This window comes from Leptinotarsa decemlineata, unplaced genomic scaffold (assembly GCF_025532065.1).
Source record: "Leptinotarsa decemlineata unplaced genomic scaffold, Ldec_3_MD MMD2_tig00001719_RagTag_RagTag, whole genome shotgun sequence".
Classification (NCBI taxonomy): domain Eukaryota; kingdom Metazoa; phylum Arthropoda; class Insecta; order Coleoptera; family Chrysomelidae; genus Leptinotarsa; species Leptinotarsa decemlineata.
Genome location: NW_027412569.1, coordinates 4,379,797 through 4,398,948, shown reverse-complemented (window position 1 = coordinate 4,398,948; position 19,152 = coordinate 4,379,797). Strand labels below are relative to the sequence as shown.

Below are 19,152 nucleotides of genomic sequence, written 5' to 3'. Positions count from 1 at the left end.
ATTTTTTTGTCATCACTAATTGTTGGTCGACCAGATCGTTTGGCATCTTGAACACTACCTGATGCTTCAAACTTCCGAAAAAGCTCCCTCAAATAAACCCTCGATATAGGGCGATCGGGGTACCTCTCATTAAACAGTCGTTCCGCTGCATGGAAATTGTTTCTACATTCACCAATTATTAAGATAGCTGCTACTTTGTCGGCTACAGTACGTACCATTTTGCCTATGTAAACACTTAAACGTCTCGTTAAACAATAGCTTAGGTAAATTTTCAAGGTATAAACACTTTTGACAAGTAGATAATTCAAACACATCAACCTTTTTGACAATGAACCAGAGGCGTACTTTAAAATCTTTATTAATTAAATGCGAAACAATAATTTTTGTATTTCTTCAATTTATCAATCAAAATCAGCCGAAACCCAAACAAAATTGGTATGACTGAATAGGTATTTTCAATACCTTTCAAACGAGCTGTCACTTGCCATAGGGTCCCATTTAAAATTTTTGGTCACAGTGGCCTTGTGACGTCATTTATGACTATTGCGTCACCTGTTATGACCAGTTAAGAAGCCTACATCCGTTTATTTCCACCCTCCAAATTTCATTATTATAAGTATACCCGTTCCAAAGATACGAGGGGGGGAGGGGACTGTTTTGCCCATTTACAGTATTTGACTTATTTTATCACTATTATGAATACTCTGACCCGTCGACGAAAATCAATAACACTATATATGATGATAAGTATAGATTTTTCACAATAAATTTTATTCAAAACGCGTTTCGCTAAACGGTAGCTCAATCAGTTACTGGTGCCAGCCACAGGTAACTGTAACTGATGAAGCCACCATGTGACGAAACGCGTTTTGAATAAAATGTATTAAGAAAATTCAATAATTACTATCATAGATAGTATCATCAACATATTTCATTTCGATTTATATCGTGGTTGGATCTAAATTAAGAAGCGAGAGTTAATTGGGCATTTGGTATGATCCAGAGTTGTCAGTCACAATAAGAAGTCGCTAAAGAATTGGTTGCGTACCAGAAAGACCTAGGATTGGTGGTCCCACACAAAACACCTGTCGCCTTTTTGAACGCTTCAGCTTGAAACAATGAGAAAACTGTTGTATGATCTAAATCTACAATCAAGACGATTATTGTGACGGGTTTCGCCTCAGGTTCACATACTACAAAGGAAACAGTGAGCAGATTATATTCATTGGAACAATGAATGGAGATCCGCTCTTTTCACCGATGAATCCAGGTATGCTATACTCTGTCCATATAAGCACCGGAGGGCTACAAAACACGTGTATATTGCACGTGATTCCCAGACAAAGCTGCCTGTGCGGAGTCGCACTATGGATCGACGTTTTTTTTTTCAATAAAATGCGACTTGGTATAGGAAAATTTTCAGGTGGTATCAGTCGTATCAGTACTTGACATTTAAAAAATTTCAAACTTTCAAATACCGTATACAGGGTGACAATTTGAAAACTTACTGAGCAACCAAAGGAAATACAAAAAAGCGCTGAAAACAACTTCCATAATAGAGAGGGGAAACAAAATTATGTAAGTTGTTTTCAGCGATTTTTCATATTTTTTTACCCTGTATATACACACCACAGGCATTAAAACGTAGCTGACCACTCTCGACACTGTAACATGAATTCCGCCAGCCGATTGCAGTTAAATCTGATCGGCCAGCATAAGGAGGCTCCGTCTGACCTGAAAATGACTATAGTGTGAAATCAGCCGCAAGGGTAAGGAAGCTAGGCTCCAACCTGCCTGACAAAAATGTCCGTGGTGATCATGCTTTGATCACGCATCTATCTTTGTTTGAGTTTCTTTGTTTGTTGGATAGATATTGTTCAGGTTCTCAGATAGTGGAAAGTAGTTCATACCGAAATCGACGATCCATTCAACCCTTACACTTACCAATGCAGGTCAATACTAGTTTGGGTAAATAATTCATTTGTAGGGAAAACATGAACGTAGTACAGTACAGTCAGTATATAATATTTATAATAATTAAAATTGTCATGTGAGACCTCGCAGAGCTAGAGCTTTACCCAAAAAAGATTATTGAGCATGCATGGGATATGTTACAAATACGTTTGGACTAAACGTGTTGAGAATCATACGTTAAAAAGTAAGGCCGCGTTATTTCTTAGCTCGCACAAGTTTAGACTTATGAGTGTTGTCGTTCGTAAGTATACGACAACTGGTTAACGGAAAGACAGAAACTGATAGCATACCAACTAAATTATAGCATGCCAAGACGTCGCCAAGCTGTAATTGCCGGACATCTACTAATAATTTGTTTTTTCCACATTGACCATATTATTAGCAAAGCAGCATTCGAGACTAACCTTTATTTTTTGTTGTCACAAAAACTTGTTACTGGTTATGAAACAAATAGTTAGTTGTACTTTCATATCCATTTTTTGAGGACAATGTCCATTTCCTTAACTCCTGTGGAGCAACTTTGTTGAACTTGAGGTTTTTGAGAAACTAATTGGCTAACACTCCCTGATGAAATATCTGTAGAAAACACGTATATTCTCCACCTGAGAAATCAATATTTTTTTGATAAAAATAAAAATTCGCCTTATTTTTTGAACACACCTCGTAAATTTGTTGCTAAAACCGATCTCTGCATGAATCAGAACATCACTTCTAATAGCTGATGGTCGATTCCCTTTCAATATGACCCACCCATTGAGTTAGAAAGTAAACCGAAGAATATCATTGAGCAATTAAATGTATATTCGCTCTTCATGAAGGTACAGAAAATGAAAGGCATTTGAAAACACAAATTTCATAAGTGTTCATAATTGAGCAACTTTTAAGTATTCAGATGAGTATACTAGTTTTCTTGTTTATCGCTACGAGGTGACCGACATTATCTCGATTTTTATTACAGTACATGATAACTTGGCCATCAAAATGTACGTGGCAATTACGAAAGTATGAAAAGTACGACCAGCTATCTTTTTACATATTTTTTAATTGGATGATTCTCACGAAAATTACGTAGCGTCTTTTACTAATTACAATGGCATAACTTGACGTTTCGCAAAAGAGTAAGTTTTAGTACACGATGAAGAAAATAGTTTGAACAAGATTCTTATGACCGGGATCGAATAAAATAAGCGTATGAATGTCTTAATGTGAAATTTTATATCGTATCTGTTTCATCATATGTTTTATATGTTCATATTGTGTAGCACTTCTATGAATGATATTGATTCAAATCCATAACGAATGTGTGGGGTACAAAATGAATAGGAAAAGTAATGAAGAAAAGAGAATTGAAACTTTCTATGTTTTTTACCATTTTTATTTGTAACTAACGTTACTGCAGTTTCGTCCTATAAGGACATTTTCAAACTTATACATTAACATTAAACTTATACATTAAACCATTACATAGCACCCCTGTAGGTAATAATTGATTGAGTACCTGAATTTACAATTTACAATGCGGATGTGCTAATTTGAAAACTGGTGAGTAAACTGAATGGATTTGATCATTTAACAGGTTGCACCCGCGATGTTTATGCTTATGAATTTCCAAGGATTCCAAATAATTGAGTTTGCAACCCTTCCTTGCATAGTGCCAAATTTCCGATACGTTTAGGTTGAGTAACTTGTGGTTGCATGCCAAGAAATGGTTGACATGCTAGTCTGAAGGATCTTTCATGTTCAGCATGTTGGAAATTTCAACCACATTGGTCCACATAAACACTATTACACTCCGAACACTTAAGCTTATAAACTCCAGATTTCTCCAACTTGTCCACCTTATCTTTAGCATTGAAAAGGAAATGGGATAATCTAGCATGTGGTCTAAATGCCACTTCCACATTGTTTTATGAAGAAATCCGAAATTATCTCTGTTCTTCTTCCAAAATATGTTGATTTTTGGTTTGTTTGACTTGAGGGTATATTAGTCTGTAAGTGAATTAAAGGCTTTGTTTTCTGACTAACTTCTGGATAGTATCTGCGTTGAAACCATTATTATGACCTATCTGTGTAATTATTTCAATTTCCCTAGCTAGATTGTTAGCAAAGCAGTGAGAATGCTCTGTGCAACATTGAATTGCAGGCTGCTAATTTATGACTGTCTGGATAGAAATAATCGCTTGGGATAGTAATGTCTATATAACTAGGTTTTCTGAAAACATTGAACTCAAATTTATTCTGATTGTCTGTAATGGTAAGGTCTAAGAAATTTATCTATTTCTCTATATCTGTTTCGAGTATGAACTGAATGTTGCTATTGAGATTATTCATGAACGTCATAAATTGGTTCAGCTTTCGTGTAGTACCTCTGAAAGAGGCGAGAATATCGTCTACATTTCTGTACCAAAAATGAATACGTTTTTTACCCAGGTCGGAATTTACTGTAGTGGTCTGCAAACTGTTCATAACTATGTCTGCCTTAGTCCACTTTTGACAGGTACTCAATCAAGCCAAGTACCTCTATTATTACCTACAGGGATGCTATATAAGGGCTTATAAAATAAATCATTGTTAGTTTAATGTATAAGTTTGAAAATGTCCTTCTAGGATGAAACTACAGTAACGTTAGTCACAAATAAAAGTGGTAAGAAACATAGAAAGTTTCTATTCTCTTTTCTTCATTATGATTTCCTACCACGTAGTAACGGCAACATCCATCAATTCATTGAATAGAAAAAAGTGATTATCTTAAAATTCAATGTTCATATAAAAGTAGTTGTCTCTGCGGAGTTTTTTTCTGTTTGTATTGGATGATAGAGTAGAAAGCCAAAACATTTTTTACAACTTTTTTGAATATGTCCGTTAATACATGCACCACATGGACTGAAAAGTTTGCTTCATCAGAAACAACATTTAAACGTTGGTTTGCTGACTTCTAACGTGGTCGTAGAGAAACTGATAATGCAGAACGCAGTGGACGTCCAAATGAAACAGTAACAGCAAAAAACGAAAAAATCCACAAAATCGTTTTGAATTATCGAAAAGTGGAGTTGTGTGAGTAAGCTGACATTGTGAAGATATCCAAAGAACGAGTTGGCTTGATATTGCATGAGCATTTGACTATGAAAAAGTTCTGTTCAAAGTGGGTGCCGCGCGAGCTTACTGTTGGTCAAAAACAAGAACGTCTTGATGATTCTGACCAGTGCTTGGCCATGTTCAAACACAACCGGGTTTTTTTCGTCTATATGTAACAATGGATGAAACATGGATCCTCACTTCACGGAATCAAAAAGATCGTCATCTGAGTGGAGAGCACCTGGTAAACCTCGTCTGAAATAAAATCCTTTGGGCGCTCTTGGAGCGGCGCCTGAGCGAAAGTAGCGATTCACATTGAGTTTGATGATGAGCAGTGACAGTCCGTCTGTAATTCTGATATTCATTTATTTATTATCGACACAAGCTATTACAGCCTAATTACTTACATGGACGAAAAAAATAAAAGTTTATATAATCCTTGGAATAGTTCTGACTGTATGAAAAAAAATATGTACCAGAACTGTAGAGGGAAATATTGCATAAATAGGTGAATTTAACATATTTTCCAAATTTTTTTTTCCGAACACTGATTGGGCAAGTGTCCAGTCAAGATCTATTGATATATTCCAACTTTAGTAAAGATATTAGTGGTGCTTTCGTTGCGGTACTTACGGTTGGAATATTAAACATGTGCGAAAATCGGGTGCGACAAGGAAGTACGTGAAATGGTAACGTACTGAGAATTTCTGAAGAATTTGTTATTCAAGAGTTTGTGCATGAATATCATTGCTGATAATTGGCGTCGCTGTTCTAAAGATAATATTATAAATTCACGTCGTAGATCCAAAGACCTTGTTGAGTTTTAGTTTTGCCACTTGTGATATCGCTTAAAAAATCCATACCTCAAGAATTGTTCTGAATTCTCTCTAGTTCTTTCAAATAGTGAAGAAAAGAAAAATGAAACTTCCTATGTTTTTTACCACTTTTATTTGTAACTAACGTTACTACAGTTTCGTCCTATACGGACATTTTCAAACTTATACAATAAACTGGTAAAAAACATAGAGAGTTTCATTTCTCTTTTCTTCATTATGATTCCCTACCACGTAGTAACGGCTACATCTCCAATTTCGGTCTTACCAACGAAAAATGAAGTGATCTAATAATGTCTATATTATTGAAGAAGTTTGTCTTATTACAAAACCCAACATTCAACTGCCAGATTTCATAATGTCTCGTATATGATCAACAAATGAGAATTGTGTATTATACCTCAATCCAAGATCTTTGATATCAGTTTTTTTTTCAAGAACACACCATCAATCTCATAACTAAATATGATTGGCTCCTTTATGCAGGTTATTGAGATGACTTCGATGTTCCAGAGTGTCAAGGAAACCCAGCAGCCCCAGCAGCTTCAGGCTATGTTTGGGGGGCGGAGCTCCATACATGAGAACAATACTCCAAAGAAAGTATGATTTGAGCTTTATGAAGCATCAAAAGTTACTGAACTTTTCGCTTTTCCAGCGACATAATTGTGCCAAGACATATTGTTGTCCCTTTTAACCCCCAACAAATTTATCGAAGCAGAAAGCGAAATTGTTTGACCTGACATTATTATATCCGTTTCGGAAACATTTATCTTTTAGGGTATCGATATCAAGATATTCAATCTATTGCTGCCGGTGAAGATGTATATTCACATCCGATGTCCTGGAATCCAAATGTAATGACGAGACGAGTGTGCTGTCGTCAGCAATATGGCGACAATATGGATCTCTGGGGAACACCAGCGTTGATGAAAGTTTTCGATGAAAGTTTTCGAGATATATCCATCGACGGCCACTTGCAGGGAACGTTCTTTCGCGGAGCCATACACAAAAATGATCCAACAAGCCATAGCATCGAAGTTTGGCCAGCAAACCCTCATACCACACACGGTCAAAGGCCTTAGATATATCAAGCGCAATAGCTCTTGACTCTCCATGTTTCTCGATTGCGTTATTCCGAATATAGAAGGTCGCCTGTTGATCTTTGTTTCCGGAAGCCATATTTATGATCGTTCAAAATGTTGAAGCCTTCCAAATATTGAGAATATGGTGGTTTTTTGCTTTCTCCATGATTTTAGCAAAGCGACTGATAGCACTGATAGTTATTTGGAAGAGTGTTCTTGCCTTTTTTGGGGATAGGCTGAATGTGAGCAATCTTCCAACAAGAAGGGGAAACCCCTTTCTTGTAAAACAGGTTAAAAAGTCTGCAAAATACTGGTGCGAGTTCATTCGCGAACTTTTTAGGTACGATGACGGGCACTTCATCAGGACCATACGCCTTGTTGGTACTGAGAATATTATAGAGCATTATTGGAGCGTGTGAAGTCCGAAATTGCAAAGAAATAACCGCATATGGCAAAGAAAAAATGTTGTTTCATCAAGACAACCCACCGTGTCACAAGGCAATCAAAACAATGGCAAAACTACATGAATTTAACTCCGAATTTTACCCACATCGACCGTATTCGCCAGATTTGGCTCCCATCCACTACTTACTGTTCGGAGACATCAAAAAAAACGCTCACCGGTAGAAATTTTGTTCGAATGAAGAGGTTACTGCTGAAACTGAGACCTATTTTGAGGCAAAACATAAATCTTTCTACAAAAGGCTGCCCTATTTGATGGATAAAAAACATTTTTCAAATTGAGTTTTTTTTTCAGATATTCGCAATGAACTGTAATTTCCAGATTTTGTTTGTTGAGTTTTGTTTTGTTTCATATTGATTATGATCGGGTATAAACCAGTTTTCAGTGTGACGTTTCGTTCATAGGATTCTACCATCATTTTTTTCCAACACTGATATCTAGTTTCTGCACGGAAAAACATCATCTGAGATAGGTCAGACAATTCCCGTCAGAGATTTCTCAAAAAGTAGAAACCAATATTCATCGTATTTAGAACTCGAAGACATATACAATGGAATTATATGGTGCATTATCGCTCACCACAACGCTTCTTAACGGCAAATTCAGAATCAACTGGTCCCACATTCATTTCTTATAACTATCAAAATTCATTTCGTTGTGATAACCACGTGTTGAAGATGATCACTTGGTGATCATCTGAAAAGGTGGTAAAATAACGGTTTGGTGTTGGAATAAAACTCCAGTCATATTTGTGGTCTTCTTTGGTTATAGTCTCCAAACGTTTCTAGTGTAACTGCGGCAATCATCTTCAGTGGCGTGGTGGAAGTACTCTTCTTGACGTGTCATCTGAAACTAAAGCTCTCATTTCTGGTTCGAAGACGGTGTTAATTTTCTATCTTTACTTTTTTGAAAATTTCCCAATTCGGTTGGTGACACTTTCTACGTATGGCAGATAGAAGGTTGAGATAGAAGGTTGAGGTTGATCTTCACTGGTGTTACTGGCGCTACGCGTCCAAGGGAGAAGAAGAGAAACACCAATGAAGATCAACTCCAAGAAACTGTCTATCTGCCAAACATAGAAGGTGTCATCAACCGATTCGGGAAAATTCTAAAGGAGAAAATCAACACCGTTTTCAAACCAACAAAGAAAATATCGGAGTAACCGTGGTAAAGTCTATATCGGTCAGACGAAAAGAAGTATTGGTATCCGTCTAGTCGATCGCAAGCGGAGTTGCCGATTGGAACAGACCGAGAAGTCTGCAGTCACTGTAGTCTGGTTCACATGTACTCGATTTAGCTCTTTTTGGTGACATTTTTCAGCCCTGTCCAAAAATTACGAACAAGGTGTCATTCGATTCGTATTTTTGCCGAGAAAGTTTAAGGAAAGGTCCGAAAACGCGCCGATAAAAATCACAAAAGTTATAAACAATTGAGTGAAAAAAAATGGGGCTTTAGTTTTTTCTTAATATCTCGGAAAATTTTCAAAATTTTGGAAATTTCAAAAAAGATTTGAAAAGTCCCGACTCCCGAAACTGTATCTCGATTATTTATAATTTTTACAGAGCCCTGAAAATAGAGCCAAAAGCGGGTAGTCTGGCTTCCGCGTGCCTTTCGTCACTCTGACATAAAAAACAAAAAAAATATTTAAAGATGTTAAATGTAAATTTTGAAGAATGAAAAAATTCATGTAATGTTGGGATACATCAATAAACAATAATCCGCAGTCAAAAAATTTTTAACCCTATTTTAACGTTAATTATATATTTGTTAATTAAGTAATAACTTTTTCTGAATCGAAAGTTAATATAAAAATCCCTATAATTATTGTACTAACACCCTGGCATTTTTTTCCTTTGGTGAAGTTATCCTTAATAGGCAAAAAATAGATTATCGTTACCAAAACAAAAAAGTGTTATTTTTTATTTTTTTATTAACAATTGAAAATTATATTTTATAGAAAATACATTACATTTTTTTTTAATTTTTATTATAGAACAAAGTATTGAAAAAAAATTTAAAATTTTTTTTATAAAATTGAAAAAAATTTAAAAAAGTTTTTTTCAAAACCTTAAAGAACAATAGAATTTATGATAAAAAAAACGGTTCCTTAATTTTAATATTTAGTTGCAAAAAACGATTGTTAATTAACAAACGCATTTTTTAGCAATAAAGAAATTTTTTTCTAAAATCATGATTTTTTTCAATTAACATAATGCAAAAAAAAATCGAATTGCTCATAAACAATGTATTTGTTTATAATAAATTCATTAACAATAGCTGTGAAAAATATTTTAAAAAAATATTAATAATTAGTTTTTAGCCATGAGACATTGAAACAATAAAAAATAAAAAAATTGTAATGTATTTTTTATAAAATTATAATTTTCAATTGTCAATAAAAAAATAGAAAATAACAATTTTTTTATTTTGGCAACGGTAATCTATTTTTTTTGCCAATTAAGGATAATTTCCCAAAAAAAAAAGCCAGGGTTTCAGTTTAATAATTATGGGGATTTTTATATTAACTTTCAATTCAGAAAAAGTTTTATAATTAACGTTAAAATTGGTATAAAAATTTTATGACTGCGGATTATTTTTTATTGATGTATCCCAACATTATATGAATTTTTTCATTCCTTAATATATACATTTAATATGTTTAAATTTTTTTTTGTTTTTATGTCAGAGTGACGAAAAACGCGTGGAAGCCAGACTACCAGCTTTTGGCTCTATTTTCAGGGCTCTGTAAAAATTATAAATAATCGAGATACAGTTTCGGGAGTCGTGACTTTTTTTACGCAAATTCATTGATCTTTTCAAATGTTTTTTCAAATTTCCAAAATTTTGAAAATTTTCCGAGATATTAAGAAAAAACTAAAGCCCCGTTTTTTTCACTTAATTGTTTATAACTTTTGTAATTTTTATCGACGCGTTTTCAGACCTTTCCTTAAACTTTCTAGGCAAAAATACGAATCGAATGACACCTTGGTCGTAATTTTTGGACAGGGCTGAAAAATGTTACAAAAAAAGTACATGTCAACTAGACTACTGAACATGCACAAGATCCTGTTCGAAAATACCGAGGGGCTAATACTACAAAAACACAAAGTTCGGTTTATATTTTTATCAGTGTATTTGGTGTTTGAAGCAGAACATTCAACTTTTGTGTGACTTTTTTATCCTGAGAGCCCTTTTAGAATTGAAAAATGCCTCGTCTTCTTCCTGCGAATCATCTTCTGAAGGCTCCTCTTTGTTCGGATCACTTCCTGGTGAACCTTTACGGGTTTTGTATCGGATGAAGTAAACTTCCGGTGATTGTGTAGTAGCAGGAGAAATTTGAATTTCCGGTTCTTCAGGTTTCTTTACTAGAACGTAAATTATGGTTTTCTCTTGTCTTGGAGGGGTAACAACAATTTTTGTCTTGGGTGGCGATGGTGCTTTGATGAAAATGATTTTGGTGCGAACAGGAGGTGGTGGTATTGGCTTAATTTCGGGAGTTTTAGGTTCCTCTTGAGCCACAAAGAAGTGATACTGCTTCTGGTTGTCATCTTTGATCCCATGGTATAAAGGATCAAGGGAAATTTTCTCTGGGCCTCTACAGGTTTACCAGTGCTCGATGGAGGAATCTTCTCATCAGGGAAGGAATGATCAACTGAAAAATCCACATTTTCTCCAAAGGATTGACTATTATGGAGTCCGATGATAGAATTTGGCTCTAATTCTAGGAAAGGAAATGGCACAGAGGTCAGTTGTGGATAAATCACTCCCGGGTCCAATGGGTAGTCATATATTTGACCCAAAACAGCGCCAATGAGTGCCAATGTGAATGACGCCAGCTGAAAAATTACGGATTCCAAGTATCTGAGTATTCTTTCATATAATATCTATATAAAATTGCAATTAGGGTAAATCAGGTATTGCGATTGCAATCGGAGACAAAAAATGAGAACTCTTTTTCATATTCTAACTTTTCAGATTCAATTGGACCTTCTTCAGGAACTCTGTGGTACAATATGGTGTATACATAACATCACAACTAGAATATTGGTACTCCAGAAACTTGAACGTGAAGTTTGCAGATAATTATGTTTTGCTTGATACCGAATGATGTAAATAATAACACACTTCAAAATTTAAACACATGAAAAGATTTTCAACATTATAGATAACTCTAGATCAGTAATAGAAAAGACATTTTGACAAATGTCTTGAAGGACATGTCGCAGCCAACTGTCAGTTGTCATTAAAATGTGAAATGTAATGCGTTCATGGAGCATGGAAGTATGATTCAAGAAATGTCATACAAATTGAATTCCTGTATCCACAGTACTTCAAAGAAGAATGTCAGCATTTGGTAGATCTTCCACCAAATGTAACACTGATTAGGAGGGAGATTTGAAATATTAAAAAACATTCTCAATGAAATTTATAATGTATGTAAACAAAAAAAAAAATGTTGAATGAAAAGTAGTGATTTACATAATAACAATGTGAGGAATTATAGAAAATAAATCAAATGAAATTTGATTATGTATATCTCACTGATTCTAACATTTATTATTTTTGTCTGTGTAAGGTAGTTAAAGATGTCGAAACCTATAATGTCTAGGAGGGACATAGGAAGGAATAGAAACATAATTTATCTGCAAGCCTCAGATTTATAATCTCAACTATCTCTAGTACCAATTCACGAGTTGTAATGTTATTATTTATACACCTTACTGTACCATACAGTTCCAATGAAAGTTTCGAAAGCTAGAACAGAAAAAGAGTTCTGATTTTCTTGCCTCTGACTGAAATACCTGATCATACCTAATCGCGGATTCTCAACTTAGCCAGCCTTACTAACTTCTCTCCCTCTCTCTCTCTCTCATTTGCTTTCTTGCTGGTTAATAACTCACTAATTGACATTCGGTGCTTGTAGCAAAAAAAAAACTCTTTTTCTGCTATATTTTCTTGACAAGTGATGAAGAAGTGATGAATGTTGGCTCATTATTATGCTCACAATGGTATTTTTAACTTCGGAATGAATATATAAATTATGAAAACAATAAGTTCGCTAATATAACAGCACAGTAGTTTAATTGCAAAAAATTTGTCGAAGAATATTAAACGGAAATATATTACACAACTCGAAGCCAAATTTAGGAAATCTGTATAGTATCGGTAAAAAATAAAAAAACTCGCAAACGAAGTTTAGAAACGAAGCTATGAGAGCTAGGTCAATATGGATACAAATTCAAGTGCCAACCAAGTATTCATATACATACAGAAAAACATTATACATCATAAGCTCTCTTATCAATTGTCTTGACCAGTTGAACTATCCAGTATATGCAGTAGATGGTACTGACATTACATGTTCTGGAAGAGCATTCCAATTGGAAATATTGTGTACACTGAGAAAAAAATAGTCCTTGAGTTTGAAAAAATATCACAAATTATGCAGTTCATTCAATCAGTGACCTCTCGACAAGTTGATGCGACAAATAGCTATGGGGATGAAGCAAATATAACAACTACATATCTTGTATTCACAACTCCACGAGTTCCGTTGATACAAAGTCATGATTTTTTTAATGATTTTCAAATTGACCAAAACTCTTTTTGATAAATAGAAGTACTCAACTATTTTCAGTCTACATAACGCTATGATCAAACATGAACAGAGACACAAAAAATAAACGACTATAATTAAAAATTAACAGGAATCTTCAATGCTGATGTGTTGCAGAGCCAAGCTTCAACATCGACCCCCCCCATTGAAAAATTGCTTATTGTCTCTTTGTAGCACTACAATCAGCCAAAAGTGTAACATCTATGATCCAATGACAGGTAGCGCTGTTTAGACCTACCATGGATCAATGGTACTAGGCTGGATCAAGCATGCAACATTTGTAATCTATATTTAACGGGAACACTGCTCTAGTACAAGAAGTTGATTCGCGTTATATCAGAAGAATGGGGATAATGGACTCGATTCTTGTTGGGTTTTAACAACCCATTTTTTTGTGAAAGCTAGAGTGTCATCATGCTCGAGATGAATTGATGTTGACTTTTACATGTTTATGTTTAGGTTACATGGGGTTTTTCGTTAATCAGTTGGACTCTTGTAGCTGTACAATATGAATTTGCGCGAGAGGAGGAATGAATGGGTCTTACTTTGTAATGTGAGATTTTTACTACTTATATTTCAAACATTTCCACCGGAAGACTTTTTTACATTACATTACATTTACATTCTCAGAAATTACGCCAAATGGCGTTGCAAATTAGCATGGTACAATGCGATTCTGAATATTTCAAAATATTTCCCGTTTTGCATTCATACCTCAGGCACTCGTAATGATTGGAATTTTATACTGCAATCAGAAAAAAACAATGATTTTGAAAGTTGTCAAATTTTGACAGTGTGCTATGTGGAAAAATTGACGATCTAGTATTTGACGTATTTACTCAATGCGGAAGAATTAACGTTTTGTCTGTAATCGCTTTTGTAAGAAGTAATGCGACTATCAAGAGGCCTGGAAGTTCACCTTAACCTTATATACGTGGGCTGCCAAAAAATTAAATTTTCGCCGTTTAGGTACATTCGATTACCGATTTTTTTTTGTTGGTATACTCGTCTCGACCATACAGTGTGTAAAAGCCAAATGAAATAAATTCATTATTTCGGTTACGGTACATATTTTAGCAAAATGCCGAAACACGTCAAATTTAAATTATAATTTGACATAAATCAACGGAAAAACGCTACCACAACCTTCAACCTCCGTCGAAACAACCCCAAATTTTTTGAATGGGAAGTATAGGTTTCTTCGTTCTCTATTCAAAAATGTTACCGCTTTCAAGTGTATTGCAACAATTCAGATGAAATAAATTAATCATGTCGTTACCGAAATTCGATAAAATACACTTGAAACTTATTGCAATATACTCAAAACTTATTTCATGTTGGGGTATTAATAATGAGGAAGTAAGCAGAAACCATAGCAATGTTCTTTTTATATGGTAATCCTTTAAAAAACTGTAAATAATTTCCGCGATACCGTTAGTTTAAAACGCCTTATCAACTTGTTTTGTATGTTACAACATTACCTTTCAGTATTTAAATTTAAGTTTAAAGTTCGTTAACTTCAAGTCTGACAAATGGTTAGATTAACGACAATGCATAAAAAATTGTTTTAGAAATGATTGGTTACGGAGATAAAACCTGAACATAACATGAAGTAGCTCGTTTATTTTATGAAAAATTTACTAATTTACTGCCCATATCTCAAGGAACAATAAGCAAAATAGAGAAGCACTTTCGCGAGCTTAGTCGTGTGGAGTAGATAAAAAAAGCAGCTGCCAATGCAATGAGTGAGAAACTCAAATTAGATGTGATGCTTGAGTTTGAGGAAAACCCACATACATCGAGTAGACAGGCATACATTACAGTCAATGTTAGCCATACATCGATAGTAAACATATTTGAAAAAAATAAAACGCATCCCTACAAAATGATACATACTCAGGAGCTCATGGAAGACAATTTTGATAGAAGAACTCATTTTTATGAGCAAATGATGTTGGATAACAATATCATCCAATTAGAAGACGTTATGTTTTCTGATGAGTGTACTGATGAGCTACTGGTCAACAGAAAATCTTCACTGGATGAGAGAAGAGCACAATCAATACCCTCAAAAGGTTGAAGTTTGGGCAGGGATTGTAGGAAACCATATCATTGGTCCCTTTTTCATTGAGGGCAATTTGAATGGCGATAATTATTTGGCATTACTTCAAAATGATGTCATTCCAAGTTTAGCAAATTTATATCCTGATCAAGGAAACCCCCAAGTTCCAGTGAATACGATGTGGTTTCAGCAGGATGGCGCACCACCACATTACCAAGTTAATGTCCTGCAATACCTCGATAGAACATTTCCCAATTCGTGGATAGGGAAGCGAGGATCGATTGAATGGCAAGCGCGATCATCTGATCTTTCATCATCAGTTTTCTTTTTATGGGGATATGTAAAGAGCAATGTGTACAAAACTAAACTTTCAGATTTGAATGACTTCAAAGGACGAATAAAGCTTGCGATGAGGTAGGTCACGCCTGATATGTTAAATACTGTTAGAAGACAGTTTCATTTGAGATTAGGATGTTGCAAAGACGTTCGTGGTGAACATTTTGAACATCTACTTCGTTAACATCCACAGTTCTTTTTCGTATTCAACATTTCATTACGTTTTGCATTACATTTCAGTTTTTAAGTGTATTTCATAAAATTTCTGTAACCACATGATACTAATTTATTTTATCTTAATTGAATAGAGAATGAGACCTTTCAAACGATGTAACACAAGCCTATACTTTTTATTTGAAAAACTGGGGGATGTACCTGTCATTCGAAGGGGGAAGGTAGGGGTGGCATTTTTACGTCAAACAATGTAAAATTATGATCTATATTTGACGTGTTTGGGGATTTTTTGTCCAATAACCGATATAATGAATTTATTTCATTTGGCTTCAACTTTATATTTACTTTAGTGTATATTCACAGTTTTAGCTGTTTATCGTATTTAATTTGTTGGTGAGAGGCATAAAAGTCACAAGAATTTTGCGTGTTCGGCGATTTTCTGCCATAGAACAGATAGATCAACGAATTTGCATCAAATTTTGTGTAAATAATGGATTTTGGAGCTCAAAAGCACTCGAGATGTTGACAGTGGCATACGGTGATAGTACTCTGAGTCTGAAATATATTTACAAGTGGTGGTACAAGCTTTCTACAGTAGGCAGGTAGGCCCTGGATGCCTCGGCACATCAACAACCGATGATAATGTTGAGGAAGTGGAGTAAATTGTTATGGAGAATTTTGACCAAAAAAACGTCGCATGAGCATCGCCCAGAAATTGTTGAATGACGTCAACGGCCATCCAGATTTGCTTAAAAGGGTCATAACTGGTGACAAATCATAGGTGTACGATTTTGACATCGAAGCCGAAGTCCAATCGTCCCAATAGGTTTTGCTCACTGTTTTCATCGATTACCGTGGCGAAGTGCATCAGGGGTTCTTGACACTTGATCGTACGGTCAATAAGAAGTTTTATCTTGAAGTTATACGCCCCTTGCCACAAGCAATATGAAGAAAACGGTATTGTGGAAAAACAATTCATGGTTCTTCTGTCACGATAATGCACCTGCTCATTTTCCATTGCTTGTTCATAATTTTTTGTTCAAAAACAACACTCTAATTATGCGTCAGCCACCTTATTAACCAGATTTGCCCCCCTGCGACTTTTTCCTGTTCCCAAGATTGAAGAGACCCATGAAAGTACGGCGTTTTGCGGAGATTGAGGAGATGAAAACACACCTAAAATTTCATATCAGAACTGTTTCAAAGATTTTAAAAATGCTGGCACAAGTGTGTTATATCTGAGGAAAACTACTTTGAAGGTGACAAAATAGAAATTGATAAATAAATGAATATTTTTTGAGAAAATGAAAATTCACATTATTTTTTGGACATATCCATACATGAAATCTTGTATTTTGAGTATGATATTTGTTCATTCAAAATTGAAGTTTTGACTTCATAATTCAGATATAGTTTTCACATTTTTTTTGCCAAATAACAAAGTTATTTCTTCCGAGTGAATTAATTTTGGATTTAATTCTAGAAAACGGAGGATTTTGAGTACAAATACATTTTGTAGGGGGAAAACCAATACGAGGGTAAATAAAAGAAACTTTTTAGAAATTATGACACACATTGATGCACTGAGAAATAAAAACTGAACAATCTTATTACCAAATTCATACATTTCAACTTCAATATATGAAAATAAAAAGATCACAAGACACTGTTAAAATCTGGCTACTTTGGGTATTTTTTTTGCAGGGTGGGTAGGTTTAAACCAACATGCTTGAAACCATGGGTTAAACCAAACGGTTTTTAAAGAAAAAACCTGTTTTTTATTGGGTTTCTCTCTCTATGTTGTTGACATTATTCTAATAATGAAAACTACAGTTTAATAAATTACAAATAAAAATTTCATATTTATATTTTTAAATCAATATACCTATTTCAAATTATTCTAATAATTAAAACAACTGTAATTTTACACCAGTAATATTTAAATTTTCCTCTCGGGATGGAATGGCAAAGACAAAAGCACATTTGTTATCATATATGCATGACCCAAGAGAAAAATCTCCTTACTTAGATTTAACACAGGAAGAGACATCAAAAGCACTGGACGAAAGAAAAGTATCCTGAAATTGACATTTTGCCAATAATTATGAAGTTTCAGGCAAAAAGTGTACCTTTTCAAAAACAGTGAGAATAGTGTCACTTCAAAAATGATAACGATTGAGTGGTGGAAAAGCAACAAAAATATTGTTATTGTTATTGAAGTTGTTATTGAACAACTTCAGACAGCCCAAGCTTCTTCGGCTGGCGTTGAAAGAATGTTTTTTTCCTTTGGGCTAGTGCAGTGGAAACTTCGAAACAGGTTCGGTACAGCAAAAGCTGTACTGGTGTTTTATTTAATGTTTTTAATACATCTGCCGCGAATGAAGATAAATAAATTCCATTTTTTGTATTTTCGAATTTATTTTAAATATTATAAGATATTGAAGATGTTTTTCTGTTAAATTAATTTCTTGTGTCTGTAAATAAAAATAAAAGTTGTCTCAATCATTTTTTCATTGTTTATTACTATTATTTTATAAAATATTAATTTTTGAAGTATATAGACTTTTAATCCAAATTTGTATCAAAAAAACCTAGTTTAAATCAAATAAAACTAGTTTAAACAAAAAAAACTGTTTTTTTGTTCTTTTTTTAACCTGGTTTTTTGAGTAACTTTCTTTTTTATTGTGCCTTCATTGAGTGCTCAAAAAAATAATTTCCCAAAACGAGTCATTTCTGATTTGCCATAAATTCCGGTTCACTTCGACTTTCAATATTTTCAACAAATGGAAACTGTTCTCAGTTCTGTTATTCAGGGTTCTCACTTACCACTTGTCACTTTTTTGTCTAAGAGAACTTGTCTATCCTCACACAAAATACAAAAGTCGAAACAAAAAACAATGTTTTCAAAGTTTCCCAACTGATGAAATCAAATTCTGAATCACATTTGCACCACCTCATTCAACTATTACGATAATAATAAGTACTCACAGCTCGTAAATTCATCCTGAAACTGATGATCTCGAATCTGATGAATGATTGAATTCTGTTTTTCAAGAAATTTATTCAAAGCAGTTGATGATGTTTTTATAGTGCATAATATCCCACTTTAAAATTCATCTACTTTAAATATTTGTCGATGGAAGAATTTGGTCTCAAAGACGAAAACATTCAAATCAACTGCATGAAATATGAAATATTCATATTACAACTCTGAATGTCATTGGTGTCATCATAGATCAACTGGCTCAGGTCACATGAGTAGCAGAGTACAATGTTTCAAAAAAAATTCAAGGCAATTTCCAGAAGAATAGACATTGATACATTATCTCAAAAAAATGTATAATGAACTGAATCTATCTCTTTTTAATTTCGTTGATAATTCTCTATATTATTTATTTGTGAAATATCGAGTGCAACAGCTCTTGATTCTCCATGTTTCTCGATTTCGTTATTCCAAATATGTGTGACCTGTTGATCTTTGTTTTCGAAAGCCATATTGATGATCGCTCAAGATGTTGAAGTCTTCCAAATATTTG

At 34.2% G+C, this 19,152-nt stretch overlaps 1 protein-coding gene and 1 pseudogene across 1 annotated transcript in view; both read right to left on the bottom strand.

Moving 5' to 3' along the window:
* The window catches only part of LOC111501885 (endothelin converting enzyme 1), a 354,283-nt gene that overhangs the window by 194,812 nt on the left and 140,319 nt on the right, over positions 1-19,152 (bottom strand). The gene's annotated exons all lie outside the window — the stretch shown is intronic.
* On the bottom strand, positions 10,537-18,764 carry LOC111501890 (uncharacterized; annotated as a pseudogene).